The sequence below is a fragment of the Hyperolius riggenbachi genome, chromosome 2 (genome assembly GCF_040937935.1).
Source record: "Hyperolius riggenbachi isolate aHypRig1 chromosome 2, aHypRig1.pri, whole genome shotgun sequence".
In the NCBI taxonomy this organism is placed as follows: domain Eukaryota; kingdom Metazoa; phylum Chordata; class Amphibia; order Anura; family Hyperoliidae; genus Hyperolius; species Hyperolius riggenbachi.
The window spans coordinates 328,896,157-328,909,473 of NC_090647.1; the positions used below are offsets into that span (position 1 = coordinate 328,896,157).

A 13,317-nucleotide genomic window follows, 5' to 3' on the forward strand; every position below is an offset into this window, starting at 1 on the left:
TAAGTGATATTTGTGCTCCAATGATGTCAGCCAGGAGGTCATGTACCTGGGTGCAGAGAGTTAAAGCTTAGGATATGCCCAGAACACGTGAAAGAAACCAGCTTCGGTGGAGCCACAGTGTCGGCAAGCATCTGAAGTAATGACACCCATCCTTTGAGCGGTAAGGTAAGATCTGTATAGATATTTTAATGCGCTAAGTTTATAGCAAGCTGCAATAGGGATCATGATATCTGCGCTTCTCTATTTGGAAATATAGACATTATTATGACCTCTTATGTTAAGGGGCAGGATTAAAATTAACCATGGCAGGCCCAGTAAGTATTGTCAACTGTATTTAAATGGAACCTAAACCTAACCTAAAAAAAAAAAAAAAAAAAAGATTCACTTACCTGGGGCTTCTACCTGCCCCCTGCAGCCGCCCTGTGCCCATGCCGTCCTGGAACAATCCTCTGGTCCCCCGCAGTGGCTAAGTTTCAAGCAGTTTCCGAGCCACTGTGCCTGTGCGGTCCTCACTCATGTTGTGTCCTGCACATGCATGGGTAGAGAAATCTCATACTGCGCATGTGCAGGAGCGAGGACGTGTGGCTCCGCGACTGGCCAGTTGCCGAAAATGAAACTTGGCCGCTGTGGGGGACTGGAGTATTGTTCTAATACAGCGCGGGCACAGGGCAGATGGTAGAAGGCCCAGGTAAGTGAAACTTTTTTTTTTCTTATTTTAAAGGTAAGGTTTAGATGCCCTTTAAACAGAACCAAGCAAACAAGAAGAACCCTGAAAATCTGAAGCGCTGTACAATCGCCTGCAGCAGATTATTTAGCGATCCCAAAGACCAAATCATGCCAGAACTTGTTCCAGAGATCATTGCACAAAGCACTTACAAACGCAAAAGTGATACCCAGTAGGCCCTAGGCCTAATATATTACTACTGAAGCCTCTGGACTATACAGGGTTTTCCTCTACTACTAGTCCCTTACACACTCCAATGAGTTCTGGGTCACCATGCACCATGTTAAGGTGCATACACACATCAGACTATAGTCTTTGGAAAATGAAAGAACACAGACCAATTTTACCCCCTTCCATGTAGTATGAGAGCCATACTCTACAGTCTTTTCTATGGAGCTGAACTCTACATCAGAAAAAAAATCTTTGCAAGATGCTGCACACACAGATGCTGTACAGACACAAAAGATCAGTATCTGCAAAAGATCTGTTCCTGCCAAAAATCCATTCCTGCAAATTGCAATGATAGTCTATGAGATCTGCAGATCATCATACACACATGATTTAACTGACATTCATCTGCAGATCAGATCCACCAGGATGGATTTTCAGATCTGCGGATGATTGCTTGATCTGCAGATGAATGTCAGTTAAATCATGTTTGTATGATGATCTGCAGATCTCATAGACTATCATTGCAATTTGCAGGAATGGATTTTTGGCAGGAACAGATCTTTTGCAGATACTGATCTTTTGTGTCTGTACAGCAGCTTTGTGTGCAGCATCTTGCAAAGATTTTTTTCTGATGTGGAGTTCAGCTCCATAGAAAAGACTGTGTAGAGTATGGCTCTCATACTACATGAAGGGTGGTAAGCTTGGTCTGTGATCTTTCAGTTTCCAAAGACTATAGTCTGATGTGTGTATGCACCCTTAGTCTGTACCTCTCGGTGTTACAAGCCCTACTGCATAGAGCCAAATTAATCCATGCCATGCACTGATGAGGATCAAACAATCCGAAACAGTCTGTATGCATGTTGGATTATTATGGCTCTGTACAAATTAACAAGCTGACACATCATTGCATTCCAGTGGTTCTGGAGGTGTGTTTAGCTTCTAAGGGTACAATGGTTATTTTGCATATATTCAGTAGTGATGCCCTGGGAGACATCTCAAGCTCACTCCAACCTGAATTATCGCAAATTCTTTCTGTTTTAAGAAATAAAACTTTTGTTTTTCCTCTACTACGCAGGGGCATAGAAATATGGGTTGCAGAGGTAGCGACCGCATCGGGGCCCTTCCTAAACCAAAGTATAAGCTGTTTATTAGTCCTGTGTTGGTAATGATCACTTCTATAGATGCTTTGAATGGTAGTAATCATTAACAAGCTGTTCCCCATCCCCTTCTGGCACCTCTGACACTGTAGATGACCTTGGCAGGTTTTGTTGCGCCGTATCAATTGCTACGTATAGAGTTCTTGGGGGGCCCCAATGTAAAACTCGCACCGGGGCCCCGAGATTCATAACTACGCCACTGCTACTACGCTAATCTTTCTTCTTTTTTCAGTGTAGGTTCCCTTTGATTCGTTGAGAGCCGTATGCACACAGCAGCTTTTATCTAGCGAGAGTACTTTAGCTTCAGCATCAAAAGAAAAGACCCTGCACGATACAATCAACCCATTATAAACCTATAGCCCACCCACTGCGTACATTTGAAATCGGCGCCGGTAGACTTGGGCGCAGGATACAGCGGTATATGGCTGATCCTGCTTCTGCACAAGTCCGGGCCGATTTAATTACTATTCCCCCTCCAGGCCGACATGGATAGTGGGGGAATGAAATAATTCGGCTTCCAGCGATTGCTGGAGGCCGAATTATTATGTTTTTAAGCAACTTCGGCTCTGTCTTCTGACGGAGCCGACGTTACTCACTGAGCGCTTCAATAGGAATGATTCCTATTGAAGTCTATGGAGGCGCCGGCTGCGCCCAAATCTAGCAGCGCTGAAAAGCACTGCTCCGCACCCACTCCCTCCCACCGTCAAAAAGGAAGTGAGCCAAGACAGAGCTCGGTCAGAACGCATGTGCAGAGAGCCAGCTGGAGCGAGCACGTAGATTAGCTTCCTACTATTACGTTTGCACGCTGCGTGACGGCGGTAGGGGTGGGTACATCTCCTGCTCCTGGCGGAAGTACCTTTTAGGTAGTTACCTGCGGGCAGCAGGGAAGCTAAATAGCGAAGTGTTGGGTGTGAGTCCCAGTGACCGGGGTGCTGGTCTCCCGCCGTCCCTTGGAGCAGCAGGTACAATGAAAGGAAGCGGCGGCAGGGCTTTATGTGTATGGCTTGCTGCATGTGGCTGTGTTTATGGTGTGTGGCCCCGCCTCCCTCTCACCCACACACACATACAGGTCGCGGTCAGGGCCTCACAGGCAGCACGAATGGAGGAGGCCTTGACCAATGCAGCTAGTTTGTGTTCTAGTCTCTGTCCTTGCTCCCCGGAGTGCTTGTTCCTCCACGTGTTCTGCTCTCTCTAATGCCATGCTGACATAGCAGTGTGGCACGTTTAGGAAGAATGCATGACACTTTTTGTTGTCAGAATGTTGGAACTTACAATGGGCACCGGTGTTCCAACACCAATATAATAACTGGTTCACTGCTTGTTAATGCATTGTTGGTTGCAATACACGAAACATTACGTTAGTGTTCCTGCTGTGGCTCGTTTGGAGTCCAGGGCCAACCATAAATATAGTATGCGATTACTTCCATAATAAATGAGTGCAGTTATAGTTCATGATGTCCCACCTTTCCCCAGAAGGAATGTCAGAAAAATGTGCTTTTTGTTTGCATGTGTTACCCCCCCCCCCCCTTTACTAGCAGTCTTATGTGGGGCCTACATCTGGTATGACCGTATTCCCTGAACACTGTTTCTTTGGCAGTTGTCATTTGTTATAACTCGAATTTGTAATAAGTATAATTATTAAAACTACTTGCCTTTTCAACTAGTAAAAGACCTATGGCGGATTTTCTTCTAATGTGCCCAAATGATAGATTGATCATTGAGAGATCTGTCATTGCCACACACTGCACATACATTTTTAATAGCTTTCAGCATAAGCTCTACTAAAAATCAATCAAACTACCACTGTAAGATGGCTCTTCTCCCCAGGGCCACAGGCAGTAGTATTGCCTCTCCAGCTGCGCTCCTTCCTCTGTGCTGCTGCATCTTCTGGTCCCCATTCCCACCTGACTTGGCAGTGTAAGTGGTTATGTACATGGCTGCCTTGTTACTGTGGGCACCAGGAGAAAACAGAAGCCCAGAGGAGGGACTGTGGCTTGAGAGGTAAGTATGAGAGTGCTTAGCTGCGCTAATGCCCTGCATGGGCCCCCTGCATTAGCAGTTAGATATTGTCAGTCAGTCAATCAGTTTTTGGTACAAATCAAAACTACGATCAGGCAGCACGTTGAGACAACAGTCTTTGGCAGATTAGTTGCATGGGCAGTGCATTCACATGCATCAAGGTGCATAGTGTGAATACACCTCGTTGGACTCATCAAGACTAGGGATGGTCAGTGAGAAACAAATCGTTCAGAGTTCATACGGGGTTATGCAGCTTGAAAATGGATCAATCGATTCATGCCAAGGTTGCATTGGACTGGTACATTTTCAAGCTGCATAAATTTGCATACATAATTTGTACAATCCTGTATGATTGCTCACCAATTTGAATCTCATTGACCATCCCTACTCAAGACCAGTGAGGGGTTGTTCACACTATGGGCTTGATTCACTAAACCTTGACAACTGTTCTCACGGTCGCGCTAGCATGTTGCGTAACGGTTTTTGCACGCAAATGCAAATTTTGCTCGGAAATGCAGCCGTTTCTGCACAAAAATTTGCGACTGCGTGTGCAAAACTTTAGCGCCTTGAGCTTATTTTAAGTAGGCATGAGCTTCAAATGAAGTCTAATGACTTCAGGTGTGACCGCTGTATGGGGGGACTAACTTACCCAGGAGTCTTCAAGATGTCTACGTTCCATTACGCCTCATAGATCTAATGAAAGCTGCGTTGCAGCACTCACTTCCGCGCTTCCTGCTTCTGGCTTGAAAGAGGAAGCACAGTAGTGAGTCATGCAACACGACTTTCATTACGCCTATGACGCGTAAGGAAACTTCGACGTCCCAAAGACTTCTGGGTAAGTTAATCACCCTATCCCGTGGTCACACTTTCAATGCAAGGTATAGAAAAACCGCTTGGAAAAGCTATATTGTGAGCACTTTTCTTTACAAAGTATATTACTGATATTCAGTTCCAGGTCAAAGAGTTCATTGCCTGATTGTCTGCAGGAAGAAAAGTTCAAATCGGCAAAGAAAAGTGCTTATAAAAATCGCAAATTGCTCACAAAGCTTAGGGGAAATCGCTTTGAAAAGCGCTCACAAATGCGCTCAGCGATTGCGTTGGCAATGTAGAATATGAAGTAGGCCTAAATGTGTCTTGTTGTATATGGTGACAAGACTTTAGCAGCAAATTCTTTGTTCTCTCATGGCCAACGCCAACATTAAGGGCTCAGCCACACTATAAGCGCTTTTCTGGGTGCTTTTTAAAAATCGCTCCCATTCACTTTCATTTAAATCGTGTTAAAAATCACCGCAATTTTTCACGTACGCGATTTTAATGGTAGCAATTTTTAGAAAGCTCTCAGATAAGCGCTTATAGTGTGGCTGAGCCCTAATGGAAAACTTGACTTTTGTTGAGAAAAGCAATTAATCTAGTACAGCTCTCTACTGCAAGGAATGACAAACATTTTAGCTGGCTAAGGCCCGGTTCACATCTGCGTTCTGAGCCAAAAGGATTCGGTGAGGGGATCCGGTCTCTGCTTCACCAGATCTGGATGGCTCAGTCCGTGGCCCGGTTCACATAGTGAAAACGGATTTGATCAATGATTGATCGGATCCGTTTTCACTCGGCAATACATATCTAATCTTCCGTAGCAGCCAGCAGTGGAGGCTTCCTCTTCTTCCGCTGTGACTACACAGCGCGTTGTGACTAATTGCATGAGGCGGAAGAAGACGGAAGCCTCTACCGCCGGCTGCTACGGAAGATTTGGTATGTATAATCCCTTCCCTCACACACCCGCCCGGCTGCTGCACCCTCCCCTCACCCTCCCGTCGCTAGATTTGTGTCGACCCATGCCCCCATCCCCCTTGGAAGGGTCCGTTTCTTCACTAGGAGGGAACTTGTTTGTATGTTTTTGGGATGTGGAAGTAAACCAGTGTCTGGAGGAAACCCTCGCAGACACGGGGAGAACATACAAACTGTAATCGGGGGATCCAGGGCTGCAAGCTGAGAGTGCTATCCACAACGCCACTGTGTTAAGAGTATACAACCAGGTGTTGTGTAATGCATGGACAACCTTCTTAACATTTCTTGAAACTATAGTGTGACCACTGTGTGGACACAGAAAAGGAATGTCTTGAGAGAGAAGTCATTGGGTCAGACTAGAAGTGCATTAGGAGCACGTGTATTAAAGGGGAACTGAAGATAGAGGTATATGGAGGCTGTCATGTTTATTTCCTTTTAGACAATACCAGTTGCCTGGCAGCCCTGCTGATCCTCTGCCTCTAATACTATTAGCCATAGCCCCTGGACAAGCATGCAGCAGATCAGGTGTTTCAGTGGTTCAGACTTATAAGTCTGATCTGACAAGACTAGCTGCATGCTTGTTTCTGGTTTTAATCAGATACTACTGCAGAGAAATAGACCAGCAGGGCTGCCAGGCAACTGGTATTGATTAAAAAGAAATAAACATGACAGCCTCCATATACCTCTCTCTTTAGTTCCCCTTTAAGGTGCGTACACACATGCGACTATAGTCGTTTGAAACGATCGTTCCAAACGACGATCGTTAAAAAAAAAAAAAAGCAACCAACAATCATTAAGTCTAACGACGGACGAGCTAGATCGCTAAAAACCGAACGATCTAGCTAGGCAGATTTTTTACAACGACGATCATTTGCAAAAGTAGTACATCGTTGGAAACTGTCGTTCGTACTAGGCTTGACATGCGCATTTCGATATTTCTCCATGAAACTTCTCATTTTTTTGCTTTACGTGATGTAACGTTCGTTCTAACGATCAGATCATTACACACATTTAAAAACTAACTTTACTCAGGTCGTTCTTTCATCAATTAAAGTTCGTTCGTCGTTTACAACGAACAATCATTGTCGCATGTGTGTACGTAGCATTAGAATTGCATGCATTTTGGCTGCAGAGCAGAAAAAGCATGCAAAATCAGATATAGTTAGTCTATAGGCCATGTGAAAACCACATTGATGTGCGATTGACAATGCGATTTTTAGGTGCATTTTAAAATACATTCCTTTTTCCTGCACACGTATGCAAATTTGTAAAAAAATAAATCTAGTAATTTTTGTTCTTTTGTTGAAAAGGCAGATTATTAATAAACGCATAAAAAAATAGTCCAAAAACACGACTGCAGAAAAAAAAACACAGAATCGCACAGGTTTTAAAATGCATGCTTTTCTGCATAGATCAGTGTGGTCCCGGCTGAAAAGCCTGGTACACACATCCAATCATGATTGGCCAATTTTCACACATCCATGTAGTATGAGGACCAACAGGTGGGTAAAATACCGCATTTCTCTCTGATCGAATCTGATCAGAGAGAGATCTGTCGGCTGCCCATTCACTGCAGGTCAATTTCAATTCCAAATCCATTTCAGCATGAAATCTCTCCGGAACCGCCTTTTGATGCCTCCTCAGTCGCTGCCCCCCCTAGTGTAAATGTGCCCCCATGTGCGCATTTCCACTTTACCTATCCACTGTCGCCTACCATTGTACCCATCCATCTTCGGCTTCCTCCATTTGTGCCTCGCGCTGCCAGTACATAGCATGTGGTGCATGTGTGATGTGCTATACACCGTCGGTGCGTGAGCGCAAATGAAGGAAGCAGAAGACTGATGGACATCACAGTAGGTGACAGCTGACATGTAAAGTATAAATGCACACACGGCACATTTACACTGGAGGGGTTCCGTTGCATTTGTCCCCATATCACCCACCTTTACTGCTGCGCACCTGATTGAGCACATTGATTCGATATAGCAGCATGTTCTTTGCGGCACAAACTTTCCGGATTGAATAATATTTATCTAATTAGACGGTTGATCTGCCACCAAGTTGAGTGATGTATGGGCACCGTTAACCAGTGAGAGAGAGGTTTGCGTATATTTTACTGTTACATACTGTTGCCATGGTTTCCAGCAAGTTACCTGAAAAAAAAAAATTGTAAGGGCAGCAGCTGACTGAAGCAGAAAGATATTTAATGACATCAAGTTACAAAATGGCTTGTGTAATGACATGTTATAATATAATAATAATAATAATAATAATAATAATAATCCGAACATTTGTATAGCGCTTTTCTCCTGTCGGACTCAAAGCGCTCAAGAGCTGCAGCCACTGGGACACGCTCAAGCGGCCACCCTGCAGCGTTAAGGAGTCTTGCCTTGAACTCCCTACTGAATAGGTACTGACCCTACCCAGGATTCGAACCCTGGTCTCCCATATCAAAGGCAGAGCCCTTAACCAGTACACTATCCAGCCACCATATGTGTAGCAAAGTGGTGGAACACTCCTCTGGCTTCTATTGGTGATGTGCCTCGGCCGATCCAGCAACACTCTGGATCCAAATGCAGCAGAAAAGTAGTAGGCCTGCACCATCCAGGTAGTATTATAGTTCTTTTATTTTTCAGTCGGCCATGCAGCATATAATGCGACGTTTCGAGGCTGTCTGCCTCTTTATCAAGCAATGATATGCATGTTACAAACATAAATTACACCATTTTCCTTTTATATCCAATATGGTACAATGTGAGCCAATCGGCTTGCAGCAAAGCTTATATCCAATGTCTGCAGTCCGTGCCTAGCCGGACTTGATAGAGAACTGCTTGGCTTACCTCTGGTTGGACCATTCAAAAGGACCCAAGGACCCGCCCACTCCCCTTCTGCCAGGCAAGATGCGACACAAGCAGCGCACAGATGCGATGCAAAGGACGCACCAACTTGCCGCATTGGTTGCAATAGATGGAATGGGAGGGGAGCAGTGGCGACGCCAGGGGGGTGCTTTGGGGTGCTAAAGCACCCCCTAAAATTCTCCAAGCACCCATAAAGCATCCCCCAGCGTGAACTGACTTTCGGCGTCTAATAGACGCCGTGCCAGTTCACCGGCAGCAGCAGCCCGCAACTCCGGCAGGGCTACGGTAAAATGGCATCCGAAGCCCTGCTCTGGCGAATTTGAGTCTGCAGGGCTTCGGGCGCCAGGTTTCTGTAGCCCTGCTCTCAGTGCGGGAGTTTCAGTTGCTGGCTGGCAAAGGATCGTTGGAGCTGCGCGTCGGACGGAGGCCGGGACAGAGTTCTTCAGCGTGTGTGTGTGTGTGTGTGTGTGTGTGTGTGTGTGTGTGTTTTTTTTTTATTTTTTATTTTTTATTTTTTTTTTTATTTATAAGCTGCTGTATTTTCTGGTCCGGTCTGCCACATGGTTGAACGCATTTTCTGGGCAAATCTGCTCACATTACGTGTATTTTCTTGAGAAAACCCACTGCCGCACGGAAGGGGGTATTCCGGGTGTCTGGAACCTGCTTATGTGTGTGCGCACCAGCGAAGGACAGACTCTGACTTTCGGTATGAGAGCGGGCAGAGTTGGCGCAAAGATTCATTACCTCTTGGCGGCGGATGGCGTCCCAGGTCTCCATGGCTACCTACTGGCTCTTATGTGACGTCACCGCCAGCCGCAGCGGGCCGCGCTCCTCCCCCTGAAGGCCATTGGACGACACGTCAGAGTATGCGTCCATGCGGAGAGAGGAGTACTGCAGTGCTGGATGTTCTCTCGAGTCTGACTCACTGGATACTAAGGCAAGTGCTCACTTGGAGGCACTGCAGGGTGGGGGATTTGGAAGCCAGCCAGCCTCCATATGCGAGAGGGAGAGAGGGGGTTGTGTTGCCCAGCCCCATCTTCTACACCATACAATTTGTCATGCGAATTTTATGCGATCGCTGATCAAATTGATAAAATCTAACATGCCCGATCAGGTTTCAATTTGATTTGCATTGGTAACGAACGCATATCGAATCGAACCCTGATCGAACATGTTGGATTTATTGATTCGATCAGTGATCGCATATCGATTGCATGAGAAATCGTATGAGAGAGGGGGGGGGTTGTGTTGATAAACCTTTCAGGGATAACGTGACCGGCGCCCACGTGACCAGACGCCGGAAGCAGGAAGTTCCTAGCCCGGCGTGTGCTCCAGAGCGATGCAGCGTGGATGTCAGCATCCAGGCTGACTATGGGCACAGGCTGCAGCAGGCGATAGCGCTTCTGGGAGCAGTAGTCCACCGGATCAGTGCTGGAGTGGGGGGCGGGCCAAGTTAAGGTGAGCTATTTAAAGCTTGTGGTTTTAGTCACTCTGGCATGCTGTGACTATGGAGGCTGCTGCCGGATCTTCCTCCCAGGGCTCTGTGGAGTCAAGCTCCGTACCCTCTCTGGTATGTTTCATGGTGAATATTGTTACATATCTGTTTGGAGGGTTATTAGGCTTAGTCAGGCTAATGGCTGCAAATTTTGTTGTCTCATTTCAGCCTAAAACGGAAAGATCAGACTCTAAATCATCTGCTTCAAGACAGGAAAGAGCTGACAAGCCTGATAAACCTGATAAATCTGTACAACACTCAGGTTCAAAGTCTACACATAAATCTGGGAAGAAATGTGCTGTTTGTGGAAATTACATGTTTTCTACTTCAAAGATATTGTGTCAGGATTGTACTAAGAAGGTGGTCAGAGACGAGACCCCTACTATGATGAGAGTTAAAAGGATGGATAAGGTCAGAAATTTCATCTGCTGTGCAGACTATTAAGGCCCCAGAGGTGGTAACATCTAATATAGAGATTGCTCATACTCCTGTGTCAGTTCCTACACCTCTGTCGGGTTCAGATGTGCCAGGCCGATCAGGTCCAGCTCCTATAGAGGATCCTAGTTTAAAGAGGAAAAGGGGGGACAAATCTGAGGATTCAGAAATGTCAGAAGGAGAATTGGAAATTTCCTCTCTGGAGGATATCCCCTCAGAGACTGAAAAATCTACAGACAAGTATATTAAAAGTCAGAAATTTGCTTTTTCCACTGATTTCATGAAGGAACTGTTAGAAGCCATACATAAAGCTATGGGGATTACTATAGAACGTAAGACCTTATCTCCCCTGGATCAAATGTACGAAACCTTGTCAGAACCTCAGGTTTCTTTTATACCTGTACACAGCAACCTTAAAAGTATTATCAAGAAAGAATGGGATAATCCTGACAAAAGGGCGTTTTGGCCAAAGTCTTTAAATAAGAGATATCCTTATAGTCCAGAAGACCAAAAGTTTTGGAGTTCTGCACCTAAATTAGACCCGTCCCTGTCAAAAGTTTCTAGAAGATCAGACCTGCAGTTTGAGGACTTCGGTAGTCTCAAAGATCCAATAGATAAGAAAATGGATAATATTTTGAGGAGAGCCTGGGAAGCAACATCTTTGAACTTTAAACCTTCTGTTGCATCTACAGCAGTGGCAAGATCCTTGAAGCTATGGCTGTTGGAGGTTCAATCCCAGATCGCCTCAGGGGAGTCTAGGGAGGAGATTTTAAATTCCTTTCCAAAGATTTTACATGCAACTAATTATTTATCTGATGCTGCAGATGACTCTGTGAGGCTTACGGCAAGGTCTACGGCTCTGGTGAACTCAGCCAGAAGAGGGATCTGGGTGAAGACATGGCAAGGAGACACATCATCCAAATCAAAGTTATGTAGTATTCCGTGCGAAGAAGGTTTGTTGTTCGGGACAAAATTAGAGGAAACTCTGGAAAGATCGGCTGATAAGAAAAATAATTTTCCATATAAAAGGAAGGTCTTTCGCCCTAACCGTTCCTTTCGTGGGCAAGGAAAAGGTGAACAAGAAAATAAAGGTAACCAGAGAAGAAAGTGGCTCCCCAACAAGTCCCAACGTTCAAAGACCAACCCTCCTTACACCACTGCAGGTCAACAGCCAAAGCAATGACGCCAGGATTCTAGTAGGAGGCAGACTGGCTCACTTCTACGAACAGTGGCAGGTAAACTTCACAAACAGATGGTTATTGGACATTATTCTGCAGGGTTACAGAATAGACTTTGTAGCTCCACCTCCCTCTCAATTCTTTGTAACTCCATCCCCAAGAGTTCCAGCTCAGGCCCAAGCGCTCCAAAACGAAGTCACCTCTTTGTTGGAAAAAAGTCATTCGACGAGTCCCCAGATGTCAAGAAAGACTAGGATTTTACTCGTCTTCCTCATAAAGAAACCTCAGGGAACCTACAGATTCATCTTAAATCTGAAAAGGCTAAACAGAGTGGTCAGATACAGAAAGTTTTGGATGGACAACATCCGCTCATTGTTGAACCTACTGCAGGGGAACTGTTACTTAACGTCTCTGGATCTCAAGGATGCCTACCTTCACTTGCCAATTCACCTGTAATCACAGCAGTTCCTGAGATTCGCAGTGGTGTTACAGGGAGAGGTAAGACATTTTCAGTTTGTGGCTCTTCCCTTTGGGTTATCCTCTGCCCCATGGCTGTTCACAAAAATAATGGCAGAAGTTCTAGCAGTGCTTAGGCTTCAGTCTATTCAGATTATGTCTTACCTGGATGATTTGCTTATATGGGGACCTTCTGTGCAGGTAGTTAAGGCCCAGACAGACTTCACTTTAGAATTTCTTCAAACCATGGGGTGGTTAATTAATTGGGATAAATCATCCTTGCAGCCTCTCCAAAACATGGAATTTTTGGGGTTTGAGATCTGTACTGCTAATAAAAGACTGTTCCTGTCTGAAAGAAAATCTCCATTGTTATTAAAGTCTGTTCTCTCTTTTCAGAGCTTGAAAGCAATATCTCTGAGGAAGGCTATGGCTTTGTTGGGGACAATGACATCATCTTTCCCAGCAATACAGTGGGGTCAACTACACTCAAGAGCTCTACAGGTTTGGATACTTTCCAAGTGGGACAAGCGTCTCTCATCTCTGGACAAGAGGTTCATGATTCCCTGGAGTGTCAAGCAATCATTACTCTGGTGGACAGAGCCACAACATTGATTATTGGGAAATATGTGGGAGTTTCCAACACAGGTTATCACAACGGACGCGAGCTCTTGGGGATGGGGAGCTCATCTGGATTCTCGCACAGCCCAGGGGCAGTGGTCAAGCAAGTTTCAAAATCGTTCATCAAACCGCAGAGAGCTACAAGCAGTCTGGGAAGCTCTACAAGCTTTCAGTATGCAAATTCTTCAGACACGTGTGACAATATGCACGGACAACAGTACAGTGGTAGCATACATAAACCATCAAGGAGGCACAAGGAGCAGATCGCTACAGGCATCAAGAATTCTACATTGGGCAGAACAAAATCTGAAATCTCTAAGGGCGGTTCACCTGAAAGGAACTCTGAATTGGCTGGCAGATTTCCTGAGCAGATGGAGTCTTTCCCAGGACGAATGGAGTTTAAACAACTAGGTATTTCAACAGA

At 45.4% G+C, this 13,317-nt stretch overlaps 1 protein-coding gene across 2 annotated transcripts in view; it reads left to right on the forward strand.

Moving 5' to 3' along the window:
* Positions 1-2,873: 2,873 nt before the first annotated feature.
* The window catches only part of EYA3 (EYA transcriptional coactivator and phosphatase 3), a 170,378-nt gene continuing 159,934 nt past the window's right edge, over positions 2,874-13,317 (forward strand). For both annotated transcript variants that reach the window (XM_068269324.1, XM_068269325.1), the window contains exon 1: positions 2,874-3,014. The gene's annotated coding sequence lies outside the window, so the exon portion shown is untranslated. The remainder of the gene's footprint in view (positions 3,015-13,317) is intronic.